We start from the raw sequence: 22,941 nt of genomic DNA on the forward strand, positions 1-22,941 counted from the left end.
GGGGCTATTCATGGCTACTAGTAAAAATGGATACTAGTCATGATGCATACCTATTCTCTCCAGGATCAGAGGAGCATGCTGAATATATTAGGTGCCATGGAATACAGGGAGGATAATGCTGCTGCAGTGGTCTTGCTTGTGGGCTTTCTAGAGGCACCTGGTTGGCCACTGTGTGAACAGACTGTTCGACTTGATGGACCTTGGTCTGATCCAGCGTGGCCTTTCTTACATTCTTATTCTCTGCTGCAAATAGGCAACATTGAAGCAGTGTGCATTCCTTTTGTTTTCCTAAAACCACTGGTGATTTTGCAGTGCTCACCATTCAGAAACAGCTCCATCTCTCCCCTTCCTACACTAGGGAGCAGGCAAAGAGTGCTGCAGGGAACATGATGTGGAGTGTCCAAGGAACCCTGTGGGGGGAGGGGTTGCAGCAGCTTGAGGCGTGAGCAAGTTGCCCTGGTTGTTACCCTGGGTATCCCAGGGCTACTGTAAGAGGGGCTGAGGTTACTATAGTGATAAACATCTCCCACCACCCCTTCTGGGTGAGCCAAGAGGATGGCGCTGAATGGGAGTCCCTGCCCTCAACCTGCCCCTGGCCACTTCTCGAGATCTGAACATGGGCACCCCCATGCACCTTTGGAACCGGCCCTATGAAGAGGAGCCATTCCCCATGGAGCAGCTAGTCAAAAGCCTGCCGTAACTAAAAAGGTACTGCCTCTCAAACCTCCACTAGCTCGTCGCCATCCTCAGAGGAGAAGGCTCTGCCGCAGTGGTTTTCCCCTCTTTCCCACTGAGCCCTCCGCCGCTTAAGCAGGCGAGTGCAGCAAACCCAGCTGCTTCTGCTGGGGGCATGGGTTTCTGTTCTCGTTCAAGCCGTGACAAGATGGATGAGTGAGGTTTCGCAGCCCACAGTCTGTTGCGGAGTGACCCCTCAGTGCCATGCTCCTGGATCGCTTCACCCGCAACTCCATATATTTTAGCCTACAAAGCAATTGAGCCAGATGCTTTATATCATCGGAGCCAAAGGGGCTGGTGCCTGGCTCCTTGCCAGGCTCTAAGCCTGCCTGAGAGGGTGAGAGATTTAGAGGCGGCTGGCGGCTTACCCGTCCTCTTCTCCTAGAGGCATTTGGGAACAACTCCCTTTTCTCCCAACCTCTTCTCGCCTGCAGCCCTTGGGGACGGAAGACAGGTGTGCCGCTGAGCTGGCAGCTGGCTCCAAGGTTATTGGCCCCTTTGGAAGGCTGGAGGTCCCCGATGGGCTTATGCCACCAGGAACTTCTGCTCAGGGATGGTGTCTGCGTCCATGGAACCACGTATGTTATCAGTGGCTCACTTCTGTTTCTTGAGCTGCTACCAGGGCTTTGCAACCTAAGCCACCCATATCCCCAGGATTTTTTTTAAGCTGGCAGGCCTGCTAAGGACAATGCCTATGAACATGTGCAGAAACCATTCGCCAAGCTGTCACAGTCGTCCCTCACATGGAGCTGAATATCTGTATCGTGTTTGGCAAGTTGACTGCGGCGGATGATAAGGGGGGGTCAGGTGCTTTCACAATCACAAGTTGTGAAAGGTACAAAACAGATTGTTTTTTACTCTGCAGGACCCCAGTATTAGGAAGGGGTGGGGGAAGAATGAGTGCTTCACTGGGGAAGGCATTGCCTGAGTTGTAAGCCCAGGATTACTGTATGGTCAGTTTGTGGCATTGCAGAAATCCGTCTTTCCTGACTCATGAGATTCTGTGGTTAGGATAGGAACAGGGATGTGCTTAGCAAGGAGCAAGTGATTCAGGCGGAGCTTCAGCCTGCAGCATGGGCCAGTCAGTGCAAGGGCCCAGTCAGTGCAAGCAAACTGGTAGGGGGGCAGGGGGGGCAAATCACACGCCCTTGTGGCTCTCTGCACCTCATGTGGACACCCTTTCTGCCATGTTTAAGCAAAAATGATTTTTTTATTGTTCCAGCCTGTAAGGTTTCCATGTCACAGGTGCTACTATGGTAAACCTGAAGGGCATTTCACAGCATAACTGCAAAGGCCCTCTGGAATGCCCAGCCGTTAAAATCTCCAACACCGCTAGAGAAGATCTACTCTGACTAGGCACACATGCAATTATTAGTCTTCTGGGGGTGGGGTGTCCATTCTGTTCTAAAAATGTGTTTCAGGCCTTGCCTTCCCCTCGGTCTGGTTCTCCTCTAGAGAAGAGGCAGAACTGCATCTGTTCTCCAGTCATCTCTCTGTGCTGCCCTGGGGTGCAAATCTTGCATTATGTCGCTTTGAGGCCTCACTTGGAACCTTTGTTGCTGGCTGAAACCTAACCCTCCTCCATTAATTTGCTGAAACCTCTTTCAAAGCTGTCTAAGCTGAGAGACTGTTACTACATCCTGTGGCAGGAAGTCCCACAAGTTAGTTGTGCGCTGTGTGAAATTGCATGGTAAGGAAATTACCTGCACAAACTTAACATTGTAAAAATGTCAGTGAGTTGCATAAATTGGGGGCAGCAAAGTGCCTGCCCTGCCACCAGAACCCTCTGAAACTAGCAGCAGTGGATGTTTCTCTTAATCACAGCAAGGGACGACATTGCCAGGAGTCCTGAGGGGACAAGCAGCTGTGCAGCCTGGCCTGCCTTTACCTTGTCAAAGGCACAGAGCAGCATGGTGCAAATTCCAAGTGGGCACTCATGCCAGCCCAGAGCCCCAGCTTAGAGGTGGTCTTTCCTCCTCCTGCCTTTGTGTCATGGCAACTCGATGCAAGTGAAGCACTGAAGGGAAGGGTCCCTGCCAAGTGTGAACAGGTGCGGGAAAGGTGACCGGAAAGCATGTCCGGATGCAGCGGTAGCTTATGAGTCACAACAGCTGTGCCGGATCTCGAGTTTGGCACGAGAGCTTGGATTAGATGAAGGGTGTTGCTGCCTCCCCCCCCTTTAGGGGCCTACTTCACTTGTGGGCAGGAGGCCGACGTGCACCACATCGAACTAAAGGGGTAACGGTCCCAATCTCTACCCCCCCCCCATAGGCCTGCACCTCAGAGAGATCTAGTCAATTAAAGGAAAGTGCCTGTTTTGCAAAGTGCGTTTCATGACCCACTTTTTGGAAAGTGTCAGAGGCCTTTTATGCATGGCTGTTCCCTCACCATCACCCCTCTGACAAACTTCGGGTCTTTGCTTGGATTGTGCATGCCATTTCCGACCGTCAGAGGTCGCCTTGCTCTCCCCCTGCCTTTCCCCACATTTTGCCCGCGTTTTCAGAGACCTGTTGTATCTCGAATTTGATAAAACACGGGCAAAACGCAGGGGGAGAAGCGAGGCAACCTCTGACAGTCAGAAACAGCATGCATAATCAGAACAAAGACCTGAAGTTGCCGGAGGGGTGACGCCGAGTGAAACAGCCACGCATAAAAGGCCTGAATGGCAAGTTACATGTTACTGAAAATCCTAAGTGCTGGGAAGGTAACTGGGCTGTTTGGAGTGGTAGCGTGGAGACTGTAGCCGGGGACAGGAGGATGTGATTGTGTTGTGGAGGAACATGGCTGGGAGCTGAGGGGAGGCACCTGCCAAGAAGGAGTTCCAAGGTGGGAAGTGGAGCCTAGTCATAATGACCAAGGCAGCCCCTTCCCCTCCTTGTTCAGGTGACTCCAGGCCCCTGCCGTTTAGAGCTGCCAGAGGCCCCGTCATGGTTGCCGCATGGTTATGTGCATAAATGTGTCATCATAAGAAAATGCTGCAACATAACTTGGGCAGCAGACACCACCAAGGGGCGTTTGAGTTTGCCCATTGAGGGAAGGGGCTGAACAGGAACCAGGATTTCCTCCCCCCACCCCCAGTAAACACGGTAGCTTAATGGTCAGGCTAGCATCGGGAAGCTTCACCCTCTCAGCACTGTGTGGCCGGCAACCTGTTTTCTGCAATGGCCTCATTTGTCAGCATGTTCAGAAACTGAACACATCAGCAGCTCATGCCGTGTGCGTGTGTGTGTGTTTCCTCCTTATGGCAAGCCCATTCCGGCTCTCAAGTGACCACTAGCACTGCAAATTGACAGTGTCTGCTGCGTACTGCACCGATATCCAGCTCGGTACTGGATAGAAATGGATGTGGGGACAGATATTTGTAATACTTCCACTTTACAACTGCTGCCCCACTCTATGTGCATGAGTGTGTGTACATAAATGTATGTGTGCGTGTGTGGACGGCGTATGAGTGTGAATGTTTCATAAAAATTTGTTTAAAATATCTGGGAGAGACTGTACATGTTGGGGGGGGGATCTTAATAGCTGTAAACTGGAAGCCATGTTCTGTCATCTGCCAAATATTTAATAAATGAGTCCCATCCCACCTTGTGCCTCTCTTTGGATGTCTGCCAGAACCAGGGAGGAAAGGAGAGGGGGGGGAATCTGCAAGAACCCAACACGCAAATGCCCCAGTGGCTTCTCTTTGCCTGACTGGATAGCAGGAGGATCCCTTTTGAGCATCACTGAAAAGGGGTAAAAAAGAGACATGCTTTTTGTTCAAGCCTTTTCAGATATCATACACACACACATATGCACACACCTGCACTTAGAGGCAAGTATGGGAAAGTGCTGTGCCAGACAAGGAAGATGCAACAGCCACACATCTGCAGGCCAGTCTGTAAAGCCAGATTATGATGAATGGGGAGGGGCTGTGGCTCAGTGGTAGAACATCTGCTTGGCCTGCAAAATGTCCCAAGTTCAATCCCCAGCATCTCCAGTCAAAGCATCTGGTAGCGATGTGATGAACACATGACGCTGCCTTATACTGAATCGGATTCTTGGTCCATCAAAGTCAGTATTGTCAACTCAGACCGGCAGCGGCTCTCCAGGATCTCAGGCAGGGGTCTTTCGCATCACCTACCTGCCTAGTCCCTTTAACTGGAGATGCCGGGGATTGAACCTGGGACCTTCTGCATGCCATGCAGATGCTCTACCACAGCCACAGCTCCTCCCCAAGACCTCTGCCCAAGACCCTGGAGAACCACTGCAAGAGTAGACCAAGGGGTCCCCAACATCGTGCCCATGGGTGCCATGGTGCCCTCTGGGACCCGCCAAGTGTTTTTAGGAAGTGGGTGGGGCCAGGCGGGTTTTTTGATGAGGGCGTGCTGTGGATGTGATGGCCCCATGCCTGTAAAGGACTGTAGTGTAAAGCAGGAGGGGGGCGTGGGCACCTTTGGAAGCACATCTCTGGCCCATTTACAAGTGGTTTTTTTTTGGGGGGGGGGAGAATAACCCAGGATATGAGTAGCAGGGTGCCACATGAACACACAAAGCTGCCTTATACTGAATCAGATCCTTGGTCCATCAAAGTCAGTGCTGTCTACTCGGACTGGCAACGGCTCTCCGGGGTCTCAGGCTGAGGTCTTTCACATCACCTACCTGCCTGATTATTTCACCTGGAGATGCCGGGGATTGACCCTTCTGCATGCCAAGCAGGTGCTCTGCCACTGAGCCACAGCCCCAGACTGCCATCTTGCTTTTAGCTCTAGGTGGGGCCCAGAGCAGCAGCTTTTCTGAGTTGGGCCCTTAGTGGGGAGGGCACGTTTATCTCTTCTGTCTCTCTCTCACACACACATTCTAGTGCCATCCCTACAAAGCAGGGCTGAGTTTGCAATCCCTTTGTGTTGAGCAACAAAAGGGACACAGATGTTCCCACCCCCATTCCAGTGGGGAAGGGGTTATCAGCTGTGCCCGATACAACCCAAGAGCAATCAGACTTCACCTCTTCCAATGGTCCAAGAACAAATCAGGAAGGAAATGACATAGCTTCCTCCTTGTGGGGGGAGGGGGAGATCCCAAAGGTGGAGTCTTTTTTGAGGGGGAGACAACCCAGCCATAAATCATTTCCCCATCCCCATAGAGCCTCTGCTGGAATGTGGGAGAATCCCAGCCCATCAACAACAAAGCACTATGTCTGGAGGAGGAAACAATGTACTGGGGGGGGGGATATATGACCATTCCCCCATGTGGCCTTCTCCAGATTGTCTGCCCAGCAACATGGCTGACTATTTCATCAGGAGCAGAAGCCAGAAGATGATGCTGGATCCCAGGGACAGAATTGGGGGCATGGGTTATGCGGCAACTTTTGATCAGCAAATCTTTATTGTGCTTTGCCCCTTGGGAAGAAGTTGCTTTCTCCCATTTTACAGATAGGGAAACAGAGGTGGTGAAATTTATTCATTTATTTGCTTCATTTATATGCTGCCTTTCTCCCTAATCGGGACCTAAAGTCACTTTGGGTCTTACATCCTTGTCCTCACCTATATTTTATCCTCACAACAACCCTGTGAGGTAGGTTAGGCCCAAGGTCACCAACAAGTGTCCTTGGTAGAGCAGAGCTTCTAAACTAGATTCTAGTCAGATGCACTCTTAACTGCTACATAATGGGAAATGGTGGCTGCAGAATGTTACTTTCCATTTAAATTAAATTCATAGGCCCAGGTTCTTGCTTCGCTATTTGGAAATGGCCTGCAGGCCAGAAGATGGACAAGCAGTAGGGTTGCCAGCTCCAGGTTGGGACATACCTGGAGATTTGGGGGGTGGAGCCTGAGGAGGGCAGGGTTTGGAGAGGGGAGGGACTTCAATGCCATAGAGTCCAGTTGCCAAAGTGGCCATTTTCTCCAGGCAAACTGATATCTTGGCTGGAGATCTGTTGTAATAGCAGGAGATCTCCAGCTAGTACCTGGGGGTTGGCAACCCTAGCAAGTGGAGGCCCCATCTCCCTTGCCCTGGGTCTCTGCAACCCCTAAACCAGGCTCCCCTTTGAAAGGTGGAAGAAGCCCCCCCCCCACTCCTATGATCATTGCCCGGTGTTGAGACTGAGCAGTTGCTTCAGATTCTGTCCCGTCCCCCCGCAAAACCTGGATTGGCAGGGCAGGGCCTGTTTGCTGCGGTGGGGGGGGGGGGGAGAGTTGGCTGATGTCTGTGTAAAATATTATCTTCTTTATGACACTGCAGGTTGAGCAGAGAGGAGGGTGGGGCAGGAGGCAGGGGCTTCTCAGCCTGTTTCCTCTGAACTCTTCACAGCTCCCTCAAACCAAGCAAAGGTTATTCAGCCCGCCCGCCCCCATTTTGGCAGGTAGCCGTGACGGGCTTTGAGGTGTTTTCTGCCACCGACTAGCTTCAGAAAGGGGCCCTGTACCAGAGAATGGCCCTGTCTCCTGTCAGGTGGGTTGGAAGTTCTGTGGTCCTTTGGCTCCTGACTTCTGCTGGGCAGTAGGGTGGCCAACCTCCACGGAGTGGTTGGAGATCTCCTGCTATTACAACTGATCTCCAGAGATCAGTTCCCCTGGAGAAAACGGCCGCTTTGGCAATTGGACTCTCTGACATTAAAGTCCCTCCCCTCCCCAAACCCTGCCCTCCTCAGGCTCTGCCCCCAAACCCTCCCGCCGGTGGCGAAGAGGGACCTGGCAACCCTACTGGGCAGCCACTGGAGGGGTGCCATGCGGAGGCCCACCCTCTCCTGGGGCTCAAGCCCGGGCTGACTCCTCCTCGAGTGTTTTGGCTCCAGACTGCTGCTCTGCAGGCCCCAAAGGGCTCTCACTTTGGGTCTTTACTGGATAATTAGGGAAAGCCACAAAGGGCCCCCCCGCGGCGTCATTGAGAGCCTGTCGGTGCCTAATGAGGAGGCGAGGGCTGAGTGGCAGGGAAGCCTGGCCCAGCCTGGGCCCCTCCTGGGGCGAGGCGGAGGTCAGCAGTGCCAGGGAAGGGCAAAGGTCATGCTACCTCTGCATGGGAGAGGGAGAGAGAGAGGGTGAATTCCCAGAGCGCCGTCTGGGAGGACAGAGCAGGGAGGCCAGCCGGCCTTTACTCCTGCCACGTGTTTGCATTTGGCATCCCCAGATGCGATTTAATCGCTTCCTTCTCATCCCAGATCTTTGGGGGCCGCTGGCAGGACATGTTCCTCTGTGGAACAGGCTTCCTCGAAAGGTGGTAAGCTCTCCTTCCCTGGTTTTTAAGAAGAGGCTAGATGGCCATCTGTCAGCAATGCTGATTCTATGACCTTAAGCAGATGATGAGAGGGAGGGCATCTTGGCCATCTTCTGGGCATGGAGTAGGGGTCACTGGGGGTGTGTGGGGAGGAGGTAGTTGTGAATCTCCTGCATTGTGCAGGAGGTTGGACTAGATGACCCTGGTGGTCCCTTCCAACTCTATGATGATTCTATGATTCTACAAAACACCTTCCTGCGTGCACACCTTCTAATACCTCCCTGCCTATTGGAGCATCTTCAGGTATTACACATCAAGGAGTCTAAGGCACAAGAATGGGCAAGTCTGTGGGCCAAAGCCTTCTTGGAAGAGATGGGGAAATTAGATGGGGAAATTTTCAGACGGCTCAGTCACAGCTCTACGGCACCATCTGTGAAAACCTGTACTCTGCCACTCAAAAGTGACTCCTATTCGTATTTGAAGGGGGGGGGGTCATTTGATGAACCAGGTCTACACATACGCACATGAAGCTACCTTATACTGAATCAGACCATTGGTCCATCAAGGTTAGCACTGTCTACTCCAGGGGTCCCCAACATGGTGCTTGTGGGCGTTATGGCACCCGCCAACTGTTTTTAGAAAGTGGATGGGGCCAGGTAGGGCTTTTGCCCCACAAGGTTCTGATTGGCCACTGGAAATGTGATTGTCTGTACAGATTTTTTAAGATGTTGCTTTGGCAGCGGCTGCCACCACAGTTTAAGGAGCTTCACTGTGTGACTGAAGGTAAGCTGGGGCAGCCATTTTGTGCCTGCGCCCACAAAGCTGTGTCAGAATTTCAAAGGTGCCTACAGGCTCAAAATGTCTGGGGACCACTGGTCTACTTAGACTGGCAGTGGCTCTCCAGGGTCCCAGGCCTTTGCACTTCACCTACTGCCAGACCCGGAAACTGGAGATGCTAGGGATTGAACCTGGGACCTTCTGCATGCAAAACAGAGGCTCTTCCACTGAGCCACAACCCCTTCCCATTTTCCATTTATTGATGAGGAGGGATTCGGTAAGCATCACTCCTGGCCTTTCTCTATCCATCACCTTCTTGGTGTTTTTAATGCTCAACAGGTACGGGATTCAGCTTACTGGAGTCTCTGCTCATCCGCTGATGGACCGAGATCATGATACGCTAAGCCAGAGGCAATTCTGTTTGCACCTGATGAAGTAGACTTACAAGTAAATGAAACAGCCATATTCTGAATCAGCCTGCTTTGTCTACAGTACTATCCACAGTGACTGGCAGTAATACTCCAAGGTCTCAGGAAGGGAAAGGACTTGTAACCCGTCTTTCTGAATGGGTGATTCCAAGGCTAGAACTTGAGGGCCTTGTGCAGGCAAAGCATGTGCTCTGCCCCTGAGGTATGAGTCATGCCACCAAAATATTTTTAAAGATGCCCCAGCGGGCTTCAGGATCCCGTGAAAACGTGAAGACTGCAGAGAACTCTGAAGCAGCCAGAAGGCCTGTGGTAAGTCCAGCCTTATCCATTAAAAGCTTTGGCCCTTGGTTTTGGATGGGGGGGGGCTGTGTTTGGGGGTGATTACCACAGCCATCAAACATAAGAGAACTGGTTCCAGGTTCCTTCACACCCAGCAGTGTTTTTTGGCCAAGAGCCAGAGTGGTGTAGTGGTTAAGAGCGGTGGACTCTGATCTGGAGAACATGGTTTGAGTCCCCCCTCTTCCACATGAGGATGCTAATCTGGTGAACTGGATTTGTTTCCCCACTCCTACGGATGAAGCCAGCTGGGTGACCTTGGGCTTGTCACAGCTCTTCGAGCTCTCTCAGCCCCACTTATCTCACAGGGTGTCTGTTGTGGGGAGGGGAAGGGAAGGTGATTGTGAGTTGGTTTGAGTCTTCCTTAAGTGGTAGAGAAAGTCAGCATATAAAAACCAACTCTTCTTTTTCTTCTAAAACTCATCTGCAAGGAGTTGAAAGGCAGGCAAGGGGAGGGGGTTCTCCTGGTCCCACTCCAGGGCACCCTGGGCCACTTCCTGGCTGTGCCAGACATAAGAGTTGGAGTAGGTTTGCTGCCCATGTGGAGCTAGTTTGCTGTCATTAGCGACTCTGTGAGGCAGGTCAATGCCTCGTGCTTGCCTGCACTGGCAGGGTCAGGAACAGCAGGCATTCAGCACACCAGCAAAGGGGAGGTCAGAGGGCAACATGGTGCTAATCTGAGAGGATTTTGCTGCTAGTTCTGGGGTCAAAGGTCTGAGGGTTGCTCTCCATGGTGCCAGGCGGACATGAGGTTGGATGGGGGTTGTCTTGCTCACAACGTGGGCTAGGAGGTAGAAGCGATGCTGATCAGACTCGGGTCCATTTGAGCCCAATGCTACCTCCAGTGGGGCTGGCCATATTCTCCTGAGAAGCTCACAAGCAAGGCATGATGGGAAGTTCCCCATATACACCCACTCACACTGTCTCTCCGAAGGCGCCAGCGCTTGGAGGTTTCCTGGATGCAAACATAGAGGTTGTGATTGAGCCACCATCAGGGCTAATGGCCATGACTGAGATGTTCTGCCTGTTCCCCTCATACTTCTAGAAAATTGATTGTGCTAGTTACATTTGCAACATAGGTTTGCATTATATGGAGTAACCCTTCTGTTATCTCTGAAGTAATAAGGAGATATCCTCTTGGTATCTCTGGACTGAAGAGGGCCACTGAAAGAGAGCCTTGTTGAGGTGATGAAAGGGAATCTAAAAGTTAAAAGGCCCCTGGTATTCAACTGGGATAGGATAAAAAGCTTTTGAAGAATAAAGGAAACCCTGTTTCTGCAAAGAGATGGTCCCACAGGCTAACTTTCTTCATACATGATAGAGACTGGGAGCCCCTTTAAAAATGAAGGCACGTGGTCATGGAACTAAAATTTGATGGGTTTTCTGCAAGGCTCTCTGGGAGGAGATAGTTCTGCTGGCTTGCAGGGGCAGGAGCAGCAGAGAGCCGGGGAGGCAGGAACATCATGTGCCCTGCAGGCAAGTCCAGAGCCATGGGTCCTCTGAAACTAACGGCTTTCTCATTTTTGTTCTAATCGGGTGTATCATTCGATGGAAAGGCAGGCTATATGTCTTCAAAATAAAATAAATAAATCCCATCACTGTTCCCAAGAAGAGAATCAGAATGGTCATAATGTGGAAACCTTAGGCAGAGATGGGTTTTTTAAATTAAAATTATTTGTTTGGATTGCTTGCTGAGGTGGTACATGGACAGGTGGCCGAGTGTTGCGACTGTATCTGGACCACTCCGCTGCTGAAGCAGCAAATCTCCTCACTGCCATCTGCCTGGGTCGGCTACTCTGATTTTGCAAGCTGCCTCTGATGCAGGATGAGGCAGGATATAAATACGATGAACTAGATTCACCAGCCAGCGCTTTGCAGGGAGGGGTGGGCTTAGACTGCCTCTTTCCTGTGGCCTGTCGGCAGCATCCTAGCTCTCTCCTGTCCACTAAGTGGATGGGGAAGGTATACAAAAACTGTTAAGTGGACAGTGTATGCTCCTCTGGCTCCCTTTATGACCCATTCCCCAGATGGGAAAGGCGAGAGGAGATGCAGGGATGTTTGCAGGAGGGAAATGTTCTTGTGTGGATGCCTCTTTCCTTGAGATCCCTCTCTCAGTTCCACACAAGTCTGGTGGAAGATGAAGAAGAGTTGGTTTTTTATACCCCACTTTCCTCTACCAAGAGGAGTCTCAAAGTGGCTTACCATCACCTCCCCCCCACACATACACACAATAGGCACCTTGTGAGTTCTTTAGAGAACTGAGACTAGCCCAAGGTCACCCAGCAGGTTGTATGTGGAGGAGTGGAGAATCTAATCTGGTTCTCCAGATTAGAGTCTGCCACTCTTAACCACCACACCACGCTGGCTCTCAGTGCTTAAAGAGAGGTGTAATTAAGCCCACGGAGGGAAGGTGGCATGGTATAGCCCGATCTCATTAGATCTTGGAAGCTAAGCAGGGTCAGTACTTGTAAAGGAGACCCACCAAGGAAGACTCTGCAGAGGAAGGCAATGACAAACCACCTCTGCATCTCAGTTGCCTGGAAAGCCCCCTTGCTGGGGTTATCATAAGTCAGCTGTGCCTTGATGGTACTTCGTATGCACACACAATTAAGCCCACAGCTAGTCTTTGGGGTTCAGTGTATCACAGCTGGCATTGTAAGTGGGAGGATTCCCCCTGTACATTAATAATAAAAAATGAGCCTGTAGGTGGTCCATTGAGTGAATCATTGCTGTCAAAGTCCCACCAACTTAAATGTAGCTGTTTTAGGGTGAAATACTTTTTCAGCCTTGGCTGGCTGGTGTGGTGGAGCCTCATTCAAGAGAATGTTCATCTTTGATTTGTCTGTGGAATAAAAATTTCCTTATGCTCTTGGGCACCCTCTGATTGCCAATGGAACAAGCCAGCAGGAGGTCTTTTGGTGGTCACCACTGCCCAGAGGAAGGCAAGCACCAGAGAAGATGACCCAGTGATGTCTGTTTGTTTTAAGGCATTAGCTCTGAGGCTTCCAGGGCTGCAGGCAACAAATATAATAAATAAGTATGGTAACCAAGCCAAACATAAAAATATAATCAGTTCTCAATCAGTAGCGGCCTAATTCCAGTTCCATCATCTGCATTTGCTTTCTGCTGGAGCTGCGTGCGCCCCCCGCTGCTGCCACCACACCGAGCACCCGAGGTCCCGCTTCTTTGCAAAGATAGTCCACAAGGCATGTGCATGTGGAGCGGGGGAGGGGGAGGATGGGGAACGTGGGCCGTGGCATCTCCTCGGCAGACACGCAGCCACATTTCTGTTTTGACAGCTTGTAAATAAACACGAAATATTTAACATACAAAAGTGTCTGGTGGGAAGATGTCTCTGCAAAAGATTACAAGGGACCCAGATGGCAGACTGGCTCTTCAACACATACACCCCTAATTTCCTCCTCTGCTTCTTGCCCTGGGCCAATAAAATCTTCACTCCTCCCTCTCTCTTTCTACTGCCGACCTGTCCTTTTTTTCCCATTCCTCACCTGCTTGAAGTTCTCAGTCGTTGCTCTCCAACCCTTTCTGAGTAATGCCTTGGGGTTCTGGGAAGTAAAAGCTCTGTGTTATTTTTGTTTAGAGTGCTGGTCTAGCCACACACTGTCCTGTGGTCACTGGGGAGACAGGCCAGCTTTGCTTCTTATCCCAGGCTGAATTCCATAGCGGGAGGTTCCCCACCATGACCTTCTTGCACGGTTGAAGGATTCCTTATCCACCCTGGGCTGCAAGCAGAACTGAAATAGACAAGGTGGATGTGTTAACGCAACCATTTAACATAGCATGTGTTAACGCAACCCTTAATATATCACCCTTCTTGAAGCTCAGTATTCGAGTGGGAGACCACCAAGGAATACCAAGGTCGCTACACAGAGACAGGCAATGGCAAACCACCTCTGAACATCTCTTGCCCTCAAAACCCTACAGTGTCAACTTGACAGCAAGAAGAGAGCGAGAGAGAGCGAGAGAGAGAGAGCGAGAGAGAGAGAGAGAATCCATATATTTTTAGTGGGCCAACATTCAAATTCTCCAATATTTTCATGCAGCATACAAAGTTCTTAGAAATTGGAAGATGCACCTTTTCGCTACCACTGTGTGCATTTCACGCTTATAGCCATCTGTTTTCCTATTACTTTCCCCATGTATTTATAAGTAGCAGTCTCAATATTTTGTTCTCATTTGATTTAGGGTTTGGGAGGGGTTGGAAATGTACCTTTATCAACACATGTTCTCTGCCGCAGCCTATACTGTAATGATGATGGTGATTGTTTCGGTGAATATTATTATTCTCTCTTGTGTGTGCAAGTCTCGGCTTGCTCAACAACACTGAATAGCTGTGTGTGAGCTCAAGGGATGGATCACTGGCGCTAAATGCATGCTGATGTCCCAAGCGCTATTCAAGAGACAACTCCACTGACTCTATTACTGTCCTGTTATTGGTTTACCACCATTAAAAAGATATGGCACAGACTGTGACATGTGCATCTATATGCAGGTTAGTAGACACTGCCGAAAATATCAGTGGCCTGTCACCTAAGTTAAAAAAAAAAATCACACATATCTATATGAATATAACATGCAGTTCAAAACCAAACACTGAGAAGTAAACACATACATATATGTAAAAAGCCATTTTTTTGTGCCATCAAATCACAGCTGACTTATGGTGACCCCCATAGGGTATTCAAGGCAAGAGACCTTTGGAGGTGGTTTGCCATTGCCTGCCTCTGGGTCACGCCCCTGGTTTTCCTTTAAAGTTGCCCATCCAAATACTAACCAGGGCCAACCCTGCTTAGCTTCCGAGATCTGATGAGATCAGGCTAGCCTGGGGCTATCCAGGTCAGAGCATTAAAAAAGCCATAGAAGTGAGCAAATTAGAAATACATGTGTGTGTGCTTGGGAATATTGCTGAAAATACAGTTAATTTTTAGGATAAAACATCCAAAAACATCCATTATATGTGCACACTTGGCTTTGCGACCACAAAAACATGCTATTTATCCTTGAGCCAGCATGGTGTCATGGTTAAGAGCGGGGGTTTGGAGTGGGGGACTCTGATCTGGAGAACCGGGTTTGATTCCTCACCCCCCCCCCACATCAGTGGTGGAGGCTAATCTGGTGAACTGGATTTGTTTCCCCACTCCTACACAAGAAGAAGAGTTGGTTTTTATATGCTGACTTTCTCTACCACTTAAAGAAGAATCAAACCGGCTTACAATCACACTCCCTTTCCCTCCCCACAACAGACACCCTGTGAGATAGGTGGGACTGAGAGAGTGTGACTAGTCCAAGGTCACCCAGCTGGCTTCATGTGTAGGAGTGGGGAAACCAACCCGGTTCACCAGATTAGCATCCGCCGCTCATGTGGAGGAGTGGGGAATCAAACCCGGTTCTCCAGATCAGAGTCCACTGCTCCAAACCCCTGCTCTTAACCACTACACCATGCTGGCTCTGAAGCCAGCTGGGTGACCTTGGGCTAGTCACACTCTCTCAGCCCCACCTACCTCACAGTATGTCTGTTGTGGGGAGGGGAAGGGAAGGTGATTGTAAACTGGGTTGATTCTTCCTTAAGTGGTAGAGAAAGTCGCATATAAAAACCAACTCTTCTTCTTTTTCATCTCATGCATCATTGCAGTGGAACAAAACTGCCAGTTCATGACTGAATCCCTGTTTGTAAGCTCCTGACCCTTCGAACCAGAAATCACCACAGAGTCGTATAGAATCCAATCAGATGGCTTTTACTGGTCAAAAAGGCAATACAGTGCATACAGGGAACTATGGCAGCTATGAGAGTCTCACTAGCCAAACGATAATATAAGGCAGTAAATGGCGGGAGATTATACAACATTAGCATACACAGACAGAGTCAACTTTCCCAGGTGCAGTGTTCCCAGGCCTTGGTATGTGTGGTCGGCCTTGAGGCTAGACAGTACAGTACCAACACAGGAACAATACTGAAACCGAGATAGCAGCCTGACATCCTGCTCCCCTTAAGGCTCCCTCCCAGTCGGTAAGGGGGATGGCCTGTCCGGGTAGGCAGTGTGAAAGGCATCGATTAGTTTGGGGGCGGAGACATCTCGTGCACGAACCCATTCGTCGTAGGCAGGGGGGAAGTGCTTCCACCGGACCAAATACTGTAGGTTTCCATGGTGAACACGGGAGTCAAGGATTTTGGAGACTTCGAAGTGCTCTTCCCCCCCCACCATAATGGGCTGTTCGGGGGGCGGATCGGGATGCCATCGTGGAGAGGCCGTATGGGGCTTCAGGAGGCTAATGTGGAAAACGGGATGCACACGCCTCAGGGTTTTCGGGAGAGCTAATTCCACCGTGACAGGATTTATGACCCGTGTGATCGGGAATGGGCCAATGAATTTAGCATTGAGTTTAAGGCACGGACGGGTGGAACGTAGGTTTTTGGTGGAAAGACAGACCAATTTACCCACTCGCAGTTCGCCCCCGGGGGAACGATGTTTATCAGCTTGTGCTTTGTATTTGCGCTTGGCTCGGTCGAGATTGTTAATGAGCCAAGGCCAAGTGGTACGGAGGGTGTGTGCCCAGGAAGCAATGTCAGGATCTCCCTCCCCCTCCATAGTGCTTGTGGGAGTAACAGGACCAAACTCTTGCCCATACACTGCATAGAATGGGCTAAAACCTGTAGATTGATGTACAGCATTATTGTAGGCATATTCTGCAAAAGGCAACATTTCTACCCAGTTATCTTGGTGGTAGTTAACATAACAGCGTAAATAACATTCAAGGACAGCATTTACACGTTCAGTTTGACCATCGGTTTGGGGATGGTATGCAGTAGACAATCCCTGTTCTACCCCCACCAACTTGAGAAATGCTTTCCAAAACTTGGAAACAAAGCCACTGCCGCGGTCACAGATTATTTTGCGCGGAAACGAATGTAATTTGAAGATATGTGTCACGAAGAGGCGGGCCATTTTTTGAGCAGAGGGAATTCCTGCGCATGGAACCAAATGGATTTGCTTGGAAAACAAGTCGGTAATAACCCATAATACAGTTTTTCCCCCGCTGAGAGGGAGATCAGTCATAAAGTCCATAGCAATCACTTCCCATGGTCTGTTGGGTGTTTCTAGAGGTTGCAGTAGCCCCGGGGGTTTGCCTTGTGAGCGTTTCATTGTGGCGCAAACAGGGCAGCTGCGAATAAAAGAGTCAACATCGGAACGCATTCCCCCCCACCAAAATTGTCGGCGCAATAAGTGGAGTGTTTTTAGGAATCCAAAGTGTCCAGCTGTTTTTACTCCATGAGCTAAGTGTAAAACGTCTTTTCGAAGTGCCTTGGGTACGTACAATTTAGAGTCTTTGTACCATGAGCCCCCCTGTTCCATTACCCCAGGGGGTAGGGTGTGAGTGGAGCGTTCAGAAAGGCAGTGGTCCCGAAGGGTATTTAAAAAGGACTCGGAGATGGGAATCTTGGCGGGACCCCCCCCCCCGGCTATAGTAGTTTTAGGAGTAGTTATGGGGGTAGAGCCCTTGGTGGGAGATTATGTATCCTAAGAATGTGAGCTGGCTTTGATGAAACTCGCATTTAGCCAGTTTGGCAAAGAGTTGGTGGTTGCGCAGGCGTTGCAGAACTTCTCGGACTAAAGTGACATGCTCTTCCATGGTTTTTGAATAAATAAGAATGTCGTCTAAATAAACCACCACCCCGCGATATAGCAAGTCATGAAGGATTTCGTTGATGAGTTGCATGAAGACCCCCGGGGCCCCTTTTAATCCGAACGGCATCACGAGGAATTCATACATACCGAAACAGCTAGAGAAGGCAGTGAGGTGCTCATCTCCTTCGCGGATGCGGACTCGGTAGTAGGCTTCCACCAAGTCTAGTTTGGAGAATATCCGGCCCTCCTGTAACTGTCCCAAAATATCAGAAATTAATGGGATAGGATAGGCGTTGGTTTGGGTAACCGCATTGAGTTTTCGGAAGTCAATGCATAAACGAAGGTCGCCCTCCTTTTTTCGGACAAAAAACGCGGGGGCCGAGTTCGGGGCATTCGATGGGCGAATGAACCCTCTGGCGAGGTTTTTGTCAAGGAAGTCCCGGAGAACAGTGCGCTCGGAAGCGCTCATAGGGTAAATTTTGCTTTTGGTTAATGTGCAGTCCTTGACTACCTCAATTGTACAGTCCGAGGCTCGGTGGGGGGGTAAGGTGTCACATTCTTTAAGGTCGAAGACATCCACGAAGTCTCGATAGACGTTAGGTAGGACTGGAAGCGCTGGGACATTGGAGGCCAATGCTGGGACGGGTGGGTATAACAGCGCAAAGTTCTGCCGGTGCTGATCGCACATAGGACTGGCGAAGGAGATAGTGTTTGTTTCCCAGTTAATGCTGGGACTGTGTCCCTTAATCCAGTTAATACCCAAGACCACTTCAAAACGGATAGGGGCTATAGTGAAGTCTATTTGCTCCCAGTGGGAGCCAATTCCCATTGCCACCCCTATGGTGCGGTGATCAACTGGACCCCCCTGGAAATGGCTTCCGTCCATTTGGGCAAATTGGACAGGGGCGGGTAAGGCCTCAGAGTCGGCTCTGAGTGCAGCAAAAGTGGCTTCGCTTATGAGAGTGCGACAGCAACCGGAGTCAATTAGTGCTTTGACAGGTAGTTGTGGGCCACCGTTAAGGTGTTGTAAAACTGCATCCACGTAGACGGTGGAGTCGACTTCTTTGATTTTGGTAGGAGCATTCGGTTTGATAGGAGGATCCTGAGAGGTCTGTGGAGACGCTCCATTCACCACAGACCGGAGCCGTTTTTTGACAAGTCGAGGGGAGATTCCAGGTTTAAGGCTGGAGAATTCCAAGGATTTTCCTCATCCGAAGAGGGAAAGTTGTCCCCCAATGGGGCACTTGTAATCCGAGACCCGGCGGGGTCGTTGGTAGAAGGCAGGGAGGCTGGGTCCCCGGCATGGAGTGCAGAGGGTGTGGGTCTTCCCGGAGCTGCGCTGCGGGTAGCCGCGGTGCCTCTGCGTGGTGGACGACCTCTGGCGCGGGTTGTCGTGCTGGGACGAAATAATTCATGGCGGTGCGGGCAAACGGCTGCAAAGTGGCCCATTTCTCCGCAAGTAAGACAGGCGCCCCTCTGAAATCGGGCTTCACGTTCCTGGGGCGGACGTGGAGGATTTCGTGGGACGAGCAGTGGTGCCTTGGGTTGAGGCTTTTGGGTGCCTTTTTCCTTGTGCTTTTGACGGACGAGAGAAATAAAGCGTCGGCGGCTTTCCACTTCCTCGGCCAATAGGATCCAGTCTTCGAGGGTATCGGGATCGCCCCGCATGTAAGACCAGTTCAGAACGTCAGGATGCAAGGCTTCCCTGAAATGATGGATCAGGGTGGTCTCGGGCCAACCTACAATTTTACTTGCCAGTCGTTGAAATTCATCGGCAAATTCTCGAACTGTAGCAGAGCCTTGTTTTAATTGTAAGAGTTCCGTTTTGGCTCTTTCCCCCAGGAAGGGGTCCTCAAACCTCCTCCTCAGGGCAGTCATGAAGTTGTTGAGGGACCGAATAGCACGAGAGCGGGTATCAAACTGGAGGACCATCCAGTCAGCCGCTTTACCTGTCAGAAGGGAAGCTACATAACGCACCCGGCTATCTTCCGTGGGGAAAAGTTGTCCTTGTTCTCGCATATAACTGTCCACTTGATGCAAGAAACAAGGCAAAGTCTCGAGAGATCCGTCGTACGTAGTCCTCAATTTGAGTTGCTTCCAAGGGCCGGGCGCAGGTTGGCCCGGTTGCACGGGTGGTCCGGGCGGAGGAACAACAGGAGCTCCAGGAAGCAAGGGTGGAGCAGGCACATTAGCGGGTGGTTGGGGTGGCTGTATGGGTACCCCCTGACCCGGTATCGGAACGGGCTGTCTCTGGGCTATCAGGGTTTGTTGTAATTGCCTGTTCTCCTGAAGCATCCGTTCCATTAGTTCTTGGAGTTGATCAACACGGTCGGAGAGCTCCCGATTCTGGGCTCGTAAGAGGTGAACCTCCTCACTTGGGCCATCAGTAAGATGAGGTTTACTGGTCCGGAAGCTTGTGGCCCATTGAGAGCTATCCCCATATAGATCCTCGTCTTCAGACTCTCCAGAGTCTCGACGTCGGTCAGCCAAACGGCGTGCGCGTTGGGTCGCGCGCGACGGGACAAACGCCGGGGGAAAAGACAGACCTGATAGCCCTTGTACATTGTCCTTGGGGCGCGTGTCCATGTTCGCCCGATCCCTAGCTCTTGCTGCAGCCGCCCTGGCTGCTTCAGCAGCTTCTCTCTCTCTTGCGACCTTAGCCGCTTCGGCGGCTTTCTGATCCGCAAGAACTTTGGCATTTTCAAGTCTTAGGGCAGCCTCCGCCGTAATGCGCGGCAAAAGTTCTGTCTCCAGGAGTGAGAGTATGGGGTCGGGTTCCCCGCCCAGCAGAGGTTGTACTCGAACCGCCAGTGCGGGTGCCTCGGCTCCAAAAGTCGAGGTCAAAACTTGAGCCAAGGTGGCTACCGGGGTGTCCTTTGTACATTCCACAAGGAGAAGAGCGGTGCTAATAGCGACTCGCTTGGCCTCAGCCTGACAACTGGCTGCATCCGGGATCAGGGAAAAACCCTCCGGCGGGGCTCCCGCCATGGTAGAACTAGAGGAAAGAGTTTCTCGAGAAATAAGATTATCCAAAAGTCCAGTTAGTACTTGTAAATCCTCAGTTGCCAACCGGGCATCGTCCAGTAATTGATCCAAGTCTTGAAGATCTAAACGAGTATCAGTATCCTCCGACGTCAACATCCAGAGAGTCCCTTTAAGAGATTGCCACTGTTCCTGTACCAGTCCCCTCAAGCGGCAAACCTCTAGGGTAGTCCTGAAGAGTTCAGCGACTATGTCCTGTAACAGGGTGGGATCCTTCCGAGAGGAATCCAGGATAATAGGTCACTCGGAGAGCTTCTCAGCTCCCATCCAAGCGGCAGGCGAACCCTCCTGGGCTCCAGCCTGACTAGTAGTACAATAAAGAAGGAGATGGATAGCTGCCATAATGTAAGCTCCTGACCCTTCGAACCAGAAATCACCACAGAGTCGTATAGAATCCAATCAGATGGCTTTTACTGGTCAAAAAGGCAATACAGTGCATACAGGGAACTATGGCAGCTATGAGAGTCTCACTAGCCAAACGATAATATAAGGCAGTAAATGGCGGGAGATTATACAACGTTAGCATACACAGACAGAGTCAACTTTCCCAGGTGCAGTGTTCCCAGGCCTTGGTATGTGTGGTCGGCCTTGAGGCTAGACAGTACCGTACCAACACAGGAACAATACTGAAACCGAGATAGCAGCCTGACACTGTTGCTGAGAAATTTGACAGCATCCCTATTTTGGGTCAGTTGCTCTCTACCTGTTTCTCTTAAGCCTAACTTGCCTCACAGAGTTTTTGTGAGGAGGGATGAAGGGGGAGAGCTACATCCACTACCCTGAGCATCTTGGAGACAGGGCTGGGTAAAAATGTATCAGATCTGGACGATGCAAATGGGGCTGGAAAGAAAAGGGGGCTCAGTTCCTTGTGGTGCAGCCACACATGCGTGTGCTACCCCCTGTTGATCCTTGTTCCTACAGTGCTGGAGTCAGTTGGGATCTAGGCACATGGTGAAGCCATGTGTCTTTCCTCAGTACCAAACCCAGGGGACGACAGGTGCCACTTGCCCAATTAGCTCAACCCCACCCTCTAAAATTGGTCATGGGAATCTGCCTGATGTCAGAGGTTCCCTTCATGGAGGAGAAGCAGTGTTGCCAGCTCTGGGTTGGGAAATACCTGAAGATTTTTGGAGAGGAGCCTGAAGAGGGCAGGGTTTGGGTAGGGGAGGGACATCAACGGGCTTAAATGCCATAGAGTCCACCTGCTAAAGCGGCCATTTTCTCCTGGTGAACGGATTTCGGTCACCTGGAAATCAGTTGTACTAGCAGGAGATCTCCAGTCACCACCTGGAGGTTGGCAACCCTTGGGGAAGGGAGGCTAGCCCTCTCACTAGGGTTTCCAGGTCCCTCTTTGCCACCGGCGGGAGGTTTTGGGGGCAGAGCCTGAGGAGGGTGGGGTCTGGGGAGGGAGTTCAATGCCATAGAGTCCAATTGCCAAAGCGGCCATTTTCTCCAGAGGAACTGATCTCTATCAGCTGGAGATCAGTTGTAATAGCAGGAGATCTCCAGCTAGTACCTGGAGGTTGGCAACCCTACCTCACACTGTATGGCATCCAAGCTGTCTCTTGGGAACGGGGCAAAGGCTCCAACTGAAGGGGACGTGGTGGTCTGCACACAGAAATCCTCATGAAAGCTCCCTGGCCACACAGACTTGGAGCTCCTGCGGTGGAGATAATCTCCTTGGGGTGTTAGGAAGGGAGCGTGCGCTGGATTCCAAGTGGCTAGCTGCATGAGTGCCATGCGCCTCCGTGGGTCTGCTCCCTCTCCCTACTACGGTCTCCCTTCCCTGCACAGGGGGCTTCTCCTGCTCCTTCTGTTTATTCTGTGTGTGCCTAACGTTTTCACACCTCATTAGTTTGGTGTTTAAAACCAATTACCCCCACCCCCAAAGGAGCAGAGAAGAGCTCACATTGAACACACTACAACAGACGGCCTCAACCCCAAAGTGAATGTAATGACCCCACAGTGCCCCAAGGGGCTCTTCTCTGTATGGGGCCTTGCAGGGCGGAGGGGAGCGCATTCCTCCTGCTGCCTTCTGTCCCCCGGATGGATCCTCTTCTGAGACTTTAGGCAGATCATTAGAGAGGCAGGCCCAGCACACTGTGCTATCATCACCCAGGGCGGTGGGAGCAGCCTGCCTGAATTCCCTAGGGCCACATCAGCCCACTTTAGGGTTGCCAGCTCTGGGTTGGGAAATATCTGGAGATTTTTGGGGTGGAGCCTGAGGAGGGCAGGGTTTGGAGAGGGGAGGGACTTCAGTGGTACAGAGTCCAATCAGTTGTAATAGCGGGAGATCTCCAGCCACCACCTGGAGGTTGGCAACACTACCCCACATGGAGCAGCAGCAGCAGTTCTGTTTCAGATCCACCCAGAAATGTTGTGGTGTTGCAGGGGAGGCAAGTCCACACTGCCGAGGAGCCTGGTCTTTCCCCTAGTGCTACCAGGTGTGGCAAAGCATGAAATGCGCAAATGGATGCAAAATCTCACTGGGCGGGGGGGGGGGGGTTTCGCTGTTGGCAGGGAGGGTCCCAGCAACGTGACTGAAAGGCACTGTTCATCTGGCCCTTCTTCTCAGGGCATTTTCTTTATTATTTAAATTCAAATAGATTTAGGCTGCATGAGAGTGTTATAGAAAAGAAAATTGCAGATTATATTGTTTATTTTACTTCATTTATACCCCACTTTTCTCTCCAACGAGGGGACCCAAAGCAGCTTGCGATATCCTCCCCTTCTCCATTTTATCCTCACAACAGCCCTGTGAGGTAGGCGTGTGCACAACTAGCCCA

This window comes from Euleptes europaea, chromosome 7 (genome assembly GCF_029931775.1).
Source record: "Euleptes europaea isolate rEulEur1 chromosome 7, rEulEur1.hap1, whole genome shotgun sequence".
Taxonomy (NCBI): Eukaryota; Metazoa; Chordata; class Lepidosauria; order Squamata; family Sphaerodactylidae; genus Euleptes; species Euleptes europaea.